This window comes from Eleutherodactylus coqui, chromosome 1 (genome assembly GCF_035609145.1).
Source record: "Eleutherodactylus coqui strain aEleCoq1 chromosome 1, aEleCoq1.hap1, whole genome shotgun sequence".
NCBI lineage: Eukaryota > Metazoa > Chordata > Amphibia > Anura > Eleutherodactylidae > Eleutherodactylus > Eleutherodactylus coqui.
The window spans coordinates 274,234,790-274,249,646 of NC_089837.1; positions in this window are offsets into that span (position 1 = coordinate 274,234,790).

Sequence of the window (14,857 nt, forward strand, 5' to 3'; positions counted from 1 at the left end):
AAAAATTGAAGCGAAATACTTAAGGCTTACCACTGGCCTTTGGCCACTTTACTGGTTCTGCCCTGTGAATTCCAGTAGCTCAGTCATACGCACCTAGGTCTGACTGCAGGCTTGCGCATAATTGTTTCCTGGCTCTGCTGTGTCCGTTACATGATCGCCGTCATCCCGCCAGAGGGTAAGAGTACACATATATACGCTGCATACGGTGTCTGTCTGGTTTTTCACCTCACCATTTTAAAAAATTGAAGCAAAATACTTAAGGCCTACCACTGACCTTTGGCCACTTGACTGGTTCTGCCCTGTGAATTCCAGTAGCTCAGTCATACGCACCTAGGTCTCACTACAGGCTTGCGCATAATTGTTTCCTGGCTCTGCTGTGTCCGTTACATGATTGCCGTCATCCCGCCAGAGGGAAAGAGTATACATATATACGATGCATACGGTGTCTGTCTGGTTTTTCACCTCACCATTTTAAAAAATTGAAGCAAAATACTTAAGGCCTACCACTGGCCTTTGGCCACTTGACTAGTTCTTCGCTGTGAATTCCAGTAGCTGAGTCATACGCACCTAGGTCTCACTACAGGCTTGCGCATAATTGTTTGCTGGCTCTGCTGTGTCCGTTACATGATCGCCGTCTTCCCGCCAGAGGGAAAGAGTATACATATATACGCTGCATATGGTGTCTGTCTGGTTTTTCACCTCACCATTTTAAAAAATTGAAGCAAAATACTTAAGGCCTACCACTGGCCTTTGGCCACTTGACTGGTTCGTCGCTGTGAATTCCAGTAGCTCAGTCATACGCAACTAGGTCTCACTACAGGCTTGCGCACAATTGTTTTTCTGGCTCTGCTGTGTCCGTTAAATGATTGCCGTCGTCCCGCCAGAGGGAAAGAGTATACATATATACGCTGCATACAGTGTCTGTCTGGTTTTTCACCTCACCATTTTAAAAAATTGAAGCAAAATACTTAAGGCCTACCACTGGCCTTTGGCCACTTGACTGGTTCTGCCCTGTGAATTCCAGTAGCTCAGTCATACGCACCTAGGTCTGACTACAGGCTTGCGCATAATTGTTTCCTGGCTCTGCTGTGTCCGTTAAATGATCGCCGTCATCCCGCCACAAGGAAAAAGTATACATATATACGCTGCATACGGTGTCTGTCTAGTTTTTCACCTCACCATTTTAAAAAATTGAAGCAAAATACTGAAGGCCTACCACTGGCCTTTGGCCACTTGACTGGTTCTGCCCTGTGAATTCCAGTAGCTCAGTCATACGCACCTAGGTCTGACTACAGGCTTGCGCATAATTGTTTCCTGGCTCTGCTGTGTCCGTTACATGATCGCCGTCATCCCGCCAGAGGGAAAGAGTATACATATATACGCTGCATATGGTGTCTGTCTGGTTTTTCACCTCACCATTTTAAAAAATTGAAGCAAAATACTTAAGGCCTACCACTGGCCTTTGGCCACTTGACTGGTTCTTCGCTGTGAATTCCAGTAGCTCAGTCATACGCAACTGGGTCTCACTACAGGCTTGCGCACAATTGTTTCCTGGCTCTGCTGTGTCCGTTACATGATTGCCGTCGTCCCACCAGAGGGAAAGAGTATACATATTTACGCTGCATATGGTGTCTGTCTGGTTTTTCACCTCACCATTTTAAAAAATTGAAGCACAATACTTAAGGCCTACCACTGGCCTTTGGCCACTTGACTGGTTCTGCCCTATGAATTCCAGTAGCTCAGTCATACGCACCTAAGTCTCACTACAGGCTTGCGCATAATTGTTTCCTGGCTCTGCTGTGTCCGTTAAATGATCGCCGTCATCCCGCCACAAGGAAAAAGTATACATATATACGCTGCATACGGTGTCTGTCTAGTTTTTCACCTCACCATTTTAAAAAATTGAAGCAAAATACTTAAGGCCTACCACTGACCTTTGGCCCCTTGACTGGTTCTGCCCTGTGAATTCCAGTAGCTCAGTCATACGCACCTAGGTCTCACTACAGGCTTGCGCATAATTGTTTCCTGGCTCTGCTGTGTCCGTTACATGATTGCCGTCATCCCGCCAGAGGGAAAGAGTATACATATATACGATGCATACGGTGTCTGTCTGGTTTTTCTCCTCACCATTTTAAAAAATTGAAGCAAAATACTTAAGGCCTACCACTGGCCTTTGGCCACTGGACTAGTTCTTCGCTATGAATTCCAGTAGCTGAGTCTTACGCACCTAGGTCTCACTACAGGCTTGCGCATAATTGTTTCCTGGCTCTGCTGTGTCCGTTACATGATCGCCGTCTTCCCGCCAGAGGGAAAGAGTATACATATATACGCTGCATATGATGTCTGTCTGGTTTTTCACCTCACCATTTTAAAAAATTGAAGCAAAATACTTAAGGCCTACCACTGGCCTTTGGCCACTTGACTGGTTCGTCGCTGTGAATTCCAGTAGCTCAGTCATACGCAAGTAGGTCTCACTACAGGCTTGCGCACAATTGTTTTTCTGGCTCTGCTGTGTCCGTTAAATGATTGCCGTCGTCCCGCCAGAGGGAAAGAGTATACATATATACGCTGCATACGGTGTCTGTCTGGTTTTTCACCTCACCATTTTAAAAAATTGAAGCAAAATGCTTAAGGCCTACCACTGGCCTTTGGCCACTTGACTGGTTCTGCCCTGTGAATTCCAGTAGCTCAGTCATACGCACCTAGGTCTCACTACAGGCTTGCGCATAATTGTTTCCTGGCTCTGCTGTGTCCGTTACATGATCGCCGTCTTCCCGATAGAGGGAAAGAGTATACATATATACGCTGCATATGGTGTCTGGTTTTTTACCTCACCATTTTAAAACATTGAAGCAAAATACTTAAGGCCTACCACTGGCCTTTGGCCACTTGACTGGTTCTGCCCTGTGATTTCCAGTAGCTCAGTCATACGCACCTAGGTCTCACTACAGGCTTTCGCATAATTGTTTCCTGCGTCAGCTGTGTCCGTTACATGATCGCCGTCATCCCGGCAGAGGGAAAGAGTATACATATATACGCTGCATACAGTGTCTGTCTGGTTTTTCACCCCACCATTTTAAAAAATTGAAGCTAAATACTTAAGGCCTACCACTGGCCTTTGGCCACTTGACTGGTTCTTCGCTGTGAATTCCAGTAGCTCAGTCATACGCAACTAGGTCTCACTACAGGCTTGCGCACAATTGTTTCCTGGCTCTGCTGTGTCCGTTCCATGATTGCCGTCGTCCCACCAGAGGGAAAGAGTATACATATTTACGCTGCATATGGTGTCTGTCTGGTTTTTCACCTCACTATTTTAAAAAATTGAAGCACAATACTTAAGGCCTACCACTGGCCTTTGGCCACTTGACTGGTTCTGCCCTGTGAATTCCAGTAGCTCAGTCATACGCACCTAGGTCTCACTACAGGCTTGTGCATAATTGTTTCCTGGCTCAGCTGTGTCCGTTACATGATCGCCGTCATCCCGCCAGAGGGAAAGAGTATACATATATACGCTGCATATGGTGTCTGTCTGGTTTTTCACCTCACCATTTTAAAAAATTGAAGCAAAATACTGAAGGCCTACCACTGGCCTTTGGCCACTTGACTGGTTCTTCGCTGTGAATTCCAGTAGCTCAGTCATACGCAACTAGGTCTCACTACAGGCTTGCGCACAATTGTTTCCTGGCTCTGCTGTGTCCGTTACATGATTGCCGTCGTCCCACCAGAGGGAAAGAGTATACATATTTACGCTGCATATGATGTCTGTCTGGTTTTTCACCTCACCATTTTAAAAAATTGAAGCAAAATACTTAAGGCCTACCACTGGCCTTTGGCCACTTGACTGGTTCTGCCCTGTGAATTCCAGTAGCTCAGTCATACGCACCTAGGTCTGACTACAGGCTTCCGCATAATTGTTTCCTGGCTCTGCTGTGTCCGTTACATGATCGCCGTCATTCCGCCACAAGGAAAGAGTATACATATATACGCTGCATACGGTGTCTGTCTAGTTTTTCACCTCACCATTTTAAAAAATTGAAGCAAAATACTTAAGGCTTACCACTGGCCTTTGGCCACTTTACTGGTTCTGCCCTGTGAATTCCAGTAGCTCAGTCATACGCACCTAGGTCTGACTGCAGGCTTGCGCATAATTGTTTCCTGGCTCTGCTGTGTCCGTTACATGATCGCCGTCATCCCGCCAGAGGGTAAGAGTACACATATATACGCTGCATACGGTGTCTGTCTGGTTTTTCACCTCACCATTTTAAAAAATTGAAGCAAAATACTTAAGGCCTACCACTGGCCTTTGGCCACTTGACTGGTTCTGCCCTGTGAATTCCAGTAGCTCAGTCATACGCACCTAGGTCTGACTACAGGCTTGCGCATAATTGTTTCCTGGCTCTGCTGTGTCCGTTACATGATCGCCGTCATCCCGCCAGAGGGAAAGAGTATACATATATACGCTGCATATGGTGTCTGTCTGGTTTTTCACCTCACCATTTTAAAAAATTGAAGCAAAATACTTAAGGCCTACCACTGGCCTTTGGCCACTTGACTGGTTCTTCGCTGTGAATTCCAGTAGCTCAGTCATACGCACCTAGGTCTCACTACAGGCTTGCGCATAATTGTTTCCTGGCTCTGCTGTGTCCGTTACATGATTGCCGTCATCCCGCCAGAGGGAAAGAGTATACATATATACGATGCATATGGTGTCTGTCTGGTTTTTCACCTCACCATTTTAAAAAATTGAAGCAAAATACTGAAGGCCTACCACTGGCCTTTGGCCACTGGACTAGTTCTTCGCTGTGAATTCCAGTAGCTGAGTCATACGCACCTAGGTCTCACTACAGGCTTGCGCATAATTGTTTCCTGGCTCTGCTGTGTCCGTTACATGATCGCCGTCTTCCCGCCAGAGGGAAAGAGTATACATATATACGCTGCATATGGTGTCTGTCTGGTTTTTCACCTCACCATTTTAAAAAATTGAAGCAAAATACTTAAGGCCTACCACTGGCCTTTGGCCACTTGACTGGTTCGTCGCTGTGAATTCCAGTAGCTCAGTCATACGCAACTAGGTCTCACTACAGGCTTGCGCGCAATTGTTTTTCTGGCTCTGCTGTGTCCGTTAAATGATTGCCGTCGTCCCGCCAGAGGGAAAGAGTATACATATATACGCTGCATACGGTGTCTGTCTGGTTTTTCACCTCACCATTTTAAAAAATTGAAGCAAAATACTTAAGGCCTACCACTGGCCTTTGGCCACTTGACTGGTTCTGCCCTGTGAATTCCAGTAGCTCAGTCATACGCACCTAGGTCTGACTACAGGCTTGCGCATAATTGTTTCCTGGCTCTGCTGTGTCCGTTAAATGATCGCCGTCATCCCGCCACAAGGAAAAAGTATACATATATACGCTGCATACGGTGTCTGTCTAGTTTTTCACCTCACCATTTTAAAAAATTGAAGCAAAATACTTAAGGCCTTTGGCCACTGGCCTTTGGCCACTTGACTGGTTCTGCCCTGTGAATTCCAGTAGCTCAGTCATACGCACCTAGGTCTGACTACAGGCTTGCGCATAATTGTTTCCTGGCTCTGCTGTGTCCGTTGCATGATCGCCGTCATCCCGCCAGAGGGAAAGAGTATACATATATACGCTGCATATGGTGTCTGTCTGGTTTTTCACCTCACCATTTTAAAAAATTGAAGCAAAATACTTAAGGCCTACCACTGGCCTTTGGCCACTTGACTGGTTCTTCGCTGTGAATTCCAGTAGCTCAGTCATACGCAACTGGGTCTCACTACAGGCTTGCGCACAATTGTTTCCTGGCTCTGCTGTGTCCGTTACATGATTGCCGTCGTCCCACCAGAGGGAAAGAGTATACATATTTACGCTGCATATGGTGTCTGTCTGGTTTTTCACCTCACCATTTTAAAAAATTGAAGCACAATACTTAAGGCCTACCACTGGCCTTTGGCCACTTGACTGGTTCTGCCCTATGAATTCCAGTAGCTCAGTCATACGCACCTAGGTCTCACTACAGGCTTGCGCATAATTGTTTCCTGGCTCTGCTGTGTCCGTTACATGATTGCCGTCATCCCGCCAGAGGGAAAGAGTATACATATATACGATGCATATGGTGTCTGTCTGGTTTTTCTCCTCACCATTTTAAAAAATTGAAGCAAAATACTTAAGGCCTACCACTGGCCTTTGGCCACTGGACTAGTTCTTCGCTATGAATTCCAGTAGCTGAGTCATACGCACCTAGGTCTCACTACAGGCTTGCGCATAATTGTTTCCTGGCTCTGCTGTGTCCGTTACATGATCGCCGTCTTCCCGCCAGAGGGAAAGAGTATACATATATACGCTGCATATGGTGTCTGTCTGGTTTTTCACCTCACCATTTTAAAAAATTGAAGCAAAATACTTAAGGCCTACCACTGGCCTTTGGCCACTTGACTGGTTCGTCGCTGTGAATTCCAGTAGCTCAGTCATACGCAAGTAGGTCTCACTACAGGCTTGCGCACAATTGTTTTTCTGGCTCTGCTGTGTCCGTTAAATGATTGCCGTCGTCCCGCCAGAGGGAAAGAGTATACATATATACGCTGCATACGGTGTCTGTCTGGTTTTTCACCTCACCATTTTAAAAAATTGAAGCAAAATGCTTAAGGCCTACCACTGGCCTTTGGCCACTTGACTGGTTCTGCCCTGTGAATTCCAGTAGCTCAGTCATACGCACCTAGGTCTCACTACAGGCTTGCGCATAATTGTTTCCTGGCTCTGCTGTGTCCGTTACATGATCGCCGTCTTCCCGCCAGAGGGAAAGAGTATACATATATACGCTGCATATGGTGTCTGTCTGGTTTTTTACCTCACCATTTTAAAACATTGAAGCAAAATACTTAAGGCCTACCACTGGCCTTTGGCCACTTGACTGGTTCTGCCCTGTGATTTCCAGTAGCTCAGTCATACGCACCTAGGTCTCACTACAGGCTTTCGCATAATTGTTTCCTGCGTCAGCTGTGTCCGTTACATGATCGCCGTCATCCCGGCAGAGGGAAAGAGTATACATATATACGCTGCATACAGTGTCTGTCTGGTTTTTCACCCCACCATTTTAAAAAATTGAAGCTAAATACTTAAGGCCTACCACTGGCCTTTGGCCACTTGACTGGTTCTTCGCTGTGAATTCCAGTAGCTCAGTCATACGCAACTAGGTCTCACTACAGGCTTGCGCACAATTGTTTCCTGGCTCTGCTGTGTCCGTTCCATGATTGCCGTCGTCCCACCAGAGGGAAAGAGTATACATATTTACGCTGCATATGGTGTCTGTCTGGTTTTTCACCTCACTATTTTAAAAAATTGAAGCACAATACTTAAGGCCTACCACTGGCCTTTGGCCACTTGACTGGTTCTGCCCTGTGAATTCCAGTAGCTCAGTCATACGCACCTAGGTCTCACTACAGGCTTGTGCATAATTGTTTCCTGGCTCAGCTGTGTCCGTTACATGATCGCCGTCATCCCGCCAGAGGGAAAGAGTATACATATATACGCTGCATATGGTGTCTGTCTGGTTTTTCACCTCACCATTTTAAAAAAATTGAAGCAAAATACTTAAGGTCTACCACTGGCCTATGGCCACTTGACTGGTTCTTCGCTGTGAATTCCAGTAGCTCAGTCATACGCAACTAGGTCTCACTACAGGCTTGCGCACAATTGTTTCCTGGCTCTGCTGTGTCCGTTAAATGATTGCCGTCGTCCCGCCAGAGGGAAAGAGTATACATATATACGCTGCATACGGTGTCTGTCTGGTTTTTCACCTCACCATTTTAAAAAATTGAAGCAAAATACTTAAGGCCTACCACTGGCCTTTGGCCACTTGACTGGTTCTGCCCTGTGAATTCCAGTAGCTCAGTCATACGCACCTAGGTCTGACTACAGGCTTGCGCATAATTGTTTCCTGGCTCTGCTGTGTCCGTTACATGATCGCCGTCATCCCGCCAGAGGGAAAGAGTATACATATATACGCTGCATATGGTGTCTGTCTGGTTTTTCACCTCACCATTTTAAAAAATTGAAGCAAAATACTTAAGGCCTACCACTGGCCTTTGGCCACTTGACTGGTTCTTCGCTGTGAATTCCAGTAGCTCAGTCATACGCAACTAGGTCTCACTACAGGCTTGCGCACAATTGTTTCCTGGCTCTGCTGTGTCCGTTACATGATTGCCGTCGTCCCACCAGAGGGAAAGAGTATACATATTTACGCTGCATATGATGTCTGTCTGGTTTTTCACCTCACCATTTTAAAAAATTGAAGCAAAATACTTAAGGCCTACCACTGGCCTTTGGCCACTTGACTGGTTCTGCCCTGTGAATTCCAGTAGCTCAGTCATACGCACCTAGGTCTGACTACAGGCTTCCGCATAATTGTTTCCTGGCTCTGCTGTGTCCGTTACATGATCGCCGTCATTCCGCCACAAGGAAAGAATATACATATATACGCTGCATACGGTGTCTGTCTAGTTTTTCACCTCACCATTTTAAAAAATTGAAGCGAAATACTTAAGGCTTACCACTGGCCTTTGGCCACTTTACTGGTTCTGCCCTGTGAATTCCAGTAGCTCAGTCATACGCACCTAGGTCTGACTGCAGGCTTGCGCATAATTGTTTCCTGGCTCTGCTGTGTCCGTTACATGATCGCCGTCATCCCGCCAGAGGGTAAGAGTACACATATATACGCTACATACGGTGTCTGTCTGGTTTTTCACCTCACCATTTTAAAAAATTGAAGCAAAATACTTAAGGCCTACCACTGGCCTTTGGCCACTTGACTGGTTCTGCCCTGTGAATTCCAGTAGCTCAGTCATACGCACCTAGGTCTGACTACAGGCTTGCGCATAATTGTTTCCTGGCTCTGCTGTGTCCGTTACATGATCGCCGTCATCCCGCCAGAGGGAAAGAGTATACATATATACGCTGCATATGGTGTCTGTCTGGTTTTTCACCTCACCATTTTAAAAAATTGAAGCAAAATACTTAAGGCCTACCACTGGCCTTTGGCCACTTGACTGGTTCTTCGCTGTGAATTCCAGTAGCTCAGTCATACGCAACTGGGTCTCACTACAGGCTTGCGCACAATTGTTTCCTGGCTCTGCTGTGTCCGTTACATGATTGCCGTCGTCCCACCAGAGGGAAAGAGTATACATATTTACGCTGCATATGGTGTCTGTCTGGTTTTTCACCTCACCATTTTAAAAAATTGAAGCACAATACTTAAGGCCTACCACTGGCCTTTGGCCACTTGACTGGTTCTGCCCTATGAATTCCAGTAGCTCAGTCATACGCACCTAAGTCTCACTACAGGCTTGCGCATAATTGTTTCCTGGCTCTGCTGTGTCCGTTAAATGATCGCCGTCATCCCGCCACAAGGAAAAAGTATACATATATACGCTGCATACGGTGTCTGTCTAGTTTTTCACCTCACCATTTTAAAAAATTGAAGCAAAATACTTAAGGCCTACCACTGACCTTTGGCCACTTGACTGGTTCTGCCCTGTGAATTCCAGTAGCTCAGTCATACGCACCTAGGTCTCACTACAGGCTTGCGCATAATTGTTTCCTGGCTCTGCTGTGTCCGTTACATGATTGCCGTCATCCCGCCAGAGGGAAAGAGTATACATATATACGCTGCATATGGTGTCTGTCTGGTTTTTCACCTCACCATTTTAAAAAATTGAAGCAAAATACTTAAGGCCTACCACAGGCCTTTGGCCACTTGACTGGTTCGTCGCTGTGAATTCCAGTAGCTCAGTCATACGCAACTAGGTCTCACTACAGGCTTGCGCGCAATTGTTTTTCTGGCTCTGCTGTGTCCGTTAAATGATTGCCGTCGTCCCGCCAGAGGGAAAGAGTATACATATATACGCTGCATACGGTGTCTGTCTGGTTTTTCACCTCACCATTTTAAAAAATTGAAGCAAAATACTTAAGGCCTACCACTGGCCTTTGGCCACTTGACTGGTTCTGCCCTGTGAATTCCAGTAGCTCAGTCATACGCACCTAGGTCTGACTACAGGCTTGCGCATAATTGTTTCCTGGCTCTGCTGTGTCCGTTAAATGATCACCGTCATCCCGCCACAAGGAAAAAGTATACATATATACGCTGCATACGGTGTCTGTCTAGTTTTTCACCTCACCATTTTAAAAAATTGAAGCAAAATACTGAAGGCCTACCACTGGCCTTTGGCCACTTGACTGGTTCTGCCCTGTGAATTCCAGTAGCTCAGTCATACGCACCTAGGTCTGACTACAGGCTTGCGCATAATTTTTTCCTGGCTCTGCTGTGTCCGTTAAATGATCGCCGTCATCCCGCCACAAGGAAAAAGTATACATATATACGCTGCATACGGTGTCTGTCTAGTTTTTCACCTCACCATTTTAAAAAATTGAAGCAAAATACTTAAGGCCTACCACTGACCTTTGGCCACTTGACTGGTTCTGCCCTGTGAATTCCAGTAGCTCAGTCATACGCACCTAGGTCTGACTACAGGCTTGCGCATAATTGTTTCCTGGCTCTGCTGTGTCCGTTACATGATCGCCGTCATCCCGCCAGAGGGAAAGAGTATACATATATACGCTGCATATGGTGTCTGTCTGGTTTTTCACCTCACCATTTTAAAAAATTGAAGCAAAATACTTAAGGCCTACCACTGGCCTTTGGCCACTTGACTGGTTCTTCGCTGTGAATTCCAGTAGCTCAGTCATACGCAACTGGGTCTCACTACAGGCTTGCGCACAATTGTTTCCTGGCTCTGCTGTGTCCGTTACATGATTGCCGTCGTCCCACCAGAGGGAAAGAGTATACATATTTACGCTGCATATGGTGTCTGTCTGGTTTTTCACCTCACCATTTTAAAAAATTGAAGCACAATACTTAAGGCCTACCACTGGCCTTTGGCCACTTGACTGGTTCTGCCCTATGAATTCCAGTAGCTCAGTCATACGCACCTAAGTCTCACTACAGGCTTGCGCATAATTGTTTCCTGGCTCTGCTGTGTCCGTTAAATGATCGCCGTCATCCCGCCACAAGGAAAAAGTATACATATATACGCTGCATACGGTGTCTGTCTAGTTTTTCACCTCACCATTTTAAAAAATTGAAGCAAAATACTTAAGGCCTACCACTGACCTTTGGCCACTTGACTGGTTCTGCCCTGTGAATTCCAGTAGCTCCGTCATACGCACCTAGGTCTCACTACAGGCTTGCGCATAATTGTTTCCTGGCTCTGCTGTGTCCGTTACATGATTGCCGTCATCCCGCCAGAGGGAAAGAGTATACATATATACGATGCATATGGTGTCTGTCTGGTTTTTCTCCTCACCATTTTAAAAAATTGAAGCAAAATACTTAAGGCCTACCACTGGCCTTTGGCCACTGGACTAGTTCTTCGCTATGAATTCCAGTAGCTGAGTCATACGCACCTAGGTCTCACTACAGGCTTGCGCATAATTGTTTCCTGGCTCTGCTGTGTCCGTTACATGATCGCCGTCTTCCCGCCAGAGGGAAAGAGTATACATATATACGCTGCATATGGTGTCTGTCTGGTTTTTCACCTCACCATTTTAAAAAATTGAAGCAAAATACTTAAGGCCTACCACTGGCCTTTGGCCACTTGACTGGTTCGTCGCTGTGAATTCCAGTAGCTCAGTCATACGCAAGTAGGTCTCACTACAGGCTTGCGCACAATTGTTTTTCTGGCTCTGCTGTGTCCGTTAAATGATTGCCGTCGTCCCGCCAGAGGGAAAGAGTATACATATATACGCTGCATACGGTGTCTGTCTGGTTTTTCACCTCACCATTTTAAAAAATTGAAGCAAAATGCTTAAGGCCTACCACTGGCCTTTGGCCACTTGACTGGTTCTGCCCTGTGAATTCCAGTAGCTCAGTCATACGCACCTAGGTCTGACTACAGGCTTGCGCATAATTGTTTCCTGGCTCTGCTGTGTCCGTTACATGATCGCCGTCATCCCGCCACAAGGAAAGAGTATACATATATACGCTGCATACGGTGTTTGTCTAGTTTTTCACCTCACCATTTTAAAAAATTGAAGCTACATACTTAAGGCTTACCACTGGCCTTTGGCCACTTGACTGGTTCTGCCCTGTGAATTCCAGTAGCTCAGTCATACGCACCTAGGTCTGACTGCAGGCTTGCGCATAATTGTTTCCTGGCTCTGCTGTGTCCGTTACATGATCGCCGTCATCCCGCTAGAGGGTAAGAGTACACATATATACGCTGCATATGGTGTCTGTCTGGTTTTTCACCTCACCATTTAAAAAAATTTAAGCAAAATACTTAAGGCCTACCACTGGCCTTTGGCCACTTTACTGGTTCTGCCCTGTGAATTCCAGTAGCTCAGTCATACGCAACTAGGTCTCACTACAGGCTTGCGCACAATTGTTTCCTGGCTCTGCCGTGTCCGTTACATGATTGCCGTCGTCCCGCCAGAGGGAAAGAGTATACATATATACGCTGCATATGGTGTCTGTCTGGTTTTTCACCTCACCATTTTAAAAAATTGAAGCAAAATACTGAAGGCCTACCACTGGCCTATGGCCACTTGACTGGTTCTTCGCTGTGAATTCCAGTAGCTCAGTAATACGCAACTAGGTCTCACTACAGGCTTGCGCACAATTGTTTCCTGGCTCTGCTGTGTCCGTTAAATGATTGCCGTCGTCCCGCCAGAGGGAAAGAGTATACATATATACGCTGCATACGGTGTCTGTCTGGTTTTTCACCTCACCATTTTAAAAAATTGAAGCAAAATACTTAAGGCCTACCACTGGCCTTTGGCCACTTGACTGGTTCTGCCCTGTGAATTCCAGTAGCTCAGTCATACGCACCTAGGTCTGACTACAGGCTTGCGCATAATTGTTTCCTGGCTCTGCTGTGTTCGTTACATGATCGCCGTCATCCCGCCAGAGGGTAAGAGTACACATATATACGCTGCATATGGTGTCTGTCTGGTTTTTCACCTCACCATTTTAAAAAATTGAAGCAAAATACTGAAGGCCTACCACTGGCCTTTGGCCACTTGACTGGTTCTGCCCTGTGAATTCCAGTAGCTCAGTCATACGCACCTAGGTCTGACTACAGGCTTGCGCATAATTGTTTCCTGGCTCTGCTGTGTCCGTTACATGATCGCCGTCATCCCGCCAGAGGGAAAGAGTATACATATATACGCTGCATATGGTGTCTGTCTGGTTTTTCACCTCACCATTTTAAAAAATTGAAGCAAAATACTGAAGGCCTACCACTGGCCTATGGCCACTTGACTGGTTCTTCGCTGTGAATTCCAGTAGCTCAGTAATACGCAACTAGGTCTCACTACAGGCTTGCGCACAATTGTTTCCTGGCTCTGCTGTGTCCGTTAAATGATTGCCGTCGTCCCGCCAGAGGGAAAGAGTATACATATATACGCTGCATACGGTGTCTGTCTGGTTTTTCACCTCACCATTTTAAAAAATTGAAGCAAAATACTTAAGGCCTACCACTGGCCTTTGGCCACTTGACTGGTTCTGCCCTGTGAATTCCAGTAGCTCAGTCATACGCACCTAGGTCTGACTGCAGGCTTGCGCATAATTGTTTCCTGGCTCTGCTGTGTCCGTTACATGATCGCCGTCATCCCGCTAGAGGGTAAGAGTACACATATATACGCTGCATATGGTGTCTGTCTGGTTTTTCACCTCACCATTTAAAAAAATTTAAGCAAAATACTTAAGGCCTACCACTGGCCTTTGGCCACTTTACTGGTTCTGCCCTGTGAATTCCAGTAGCTCAGTCATACGCAACTAGGTCTCACTACAGGCTTGCGCACAATTGTTTCCTGGCTCTGCCGTGTCCGTTACATGATTGCCGTCGTCCCGCCAGAGGGAAAGAGTATACATATATACGCTGCATATGGTGTCTGTCTGGTTTTTCACCTCACCATTTTAAAAAATTGAAGCAAAATACTGAAGGCCTACCACTGGCCTATGGCCACTTGACTGGTTCTTCGCTGTGAATTCCAGTAGCTCAGTAATACGCAACTAGGTCTCACTACAGGCTTGCGCACAATTGTTTCCTGGCTCTGCTGTGTCCGTTAAATGATTGCCGTCGTCCCGCCAGAGGGAAAGAGTATACATATATACGCTGCATACGGTGTCTGTCTGGTTTTTCACCTCACCATTTTAAAAAATTGAAGCAAAATACTTAAGGCCTACCACTGGCCTTTGGCCACTTGACTGGTTCTGCCCTGTGAATTCCAGTAGCTCAGTCATACGCACCTAGGTCTGACTACAGGCTTGCGCATAATTGTTTCCTGGCTCTGCTGTGTTCGTTACATGATCGCCGTCATCCCGCCAGAGGGTAAGAGTACACATATATACGCTGCATATGGTGTCTGTCTGGTTTTTCACCTCACCATTTTAAAAAATTGAAGCAAAATACTGAAGGCCTACCACTGGCCTTTGGCCACTTGACTGGTTCTGCCCTGTGAATTCCAGTAGCTCAGTCATACGCACCTAGGTCTGACTACAGGCTTGCGCATAATTGTTTCCTGGCTCTGCTGTGTCCGTTAAATGATTGCCGTCGTCCCGCCAGAGGGAAAGAGTATACATATATACGCTGCATACGGTGTCTGTCTGGTTTTTCACCTCACCATTTTAAAAAATTGAAGCAAAATACTTAAGGCCTACCACTGGCCTTTGGCCACTTGACTGGTTCTGCCCTGTGAATTCCAGTAGCTCAGTCATACGCACCTAGGTCTGACTACAGGCTTGCGCATAATTGTTTCCTGGCTCTGCTGTGTTCGTTACATGATCG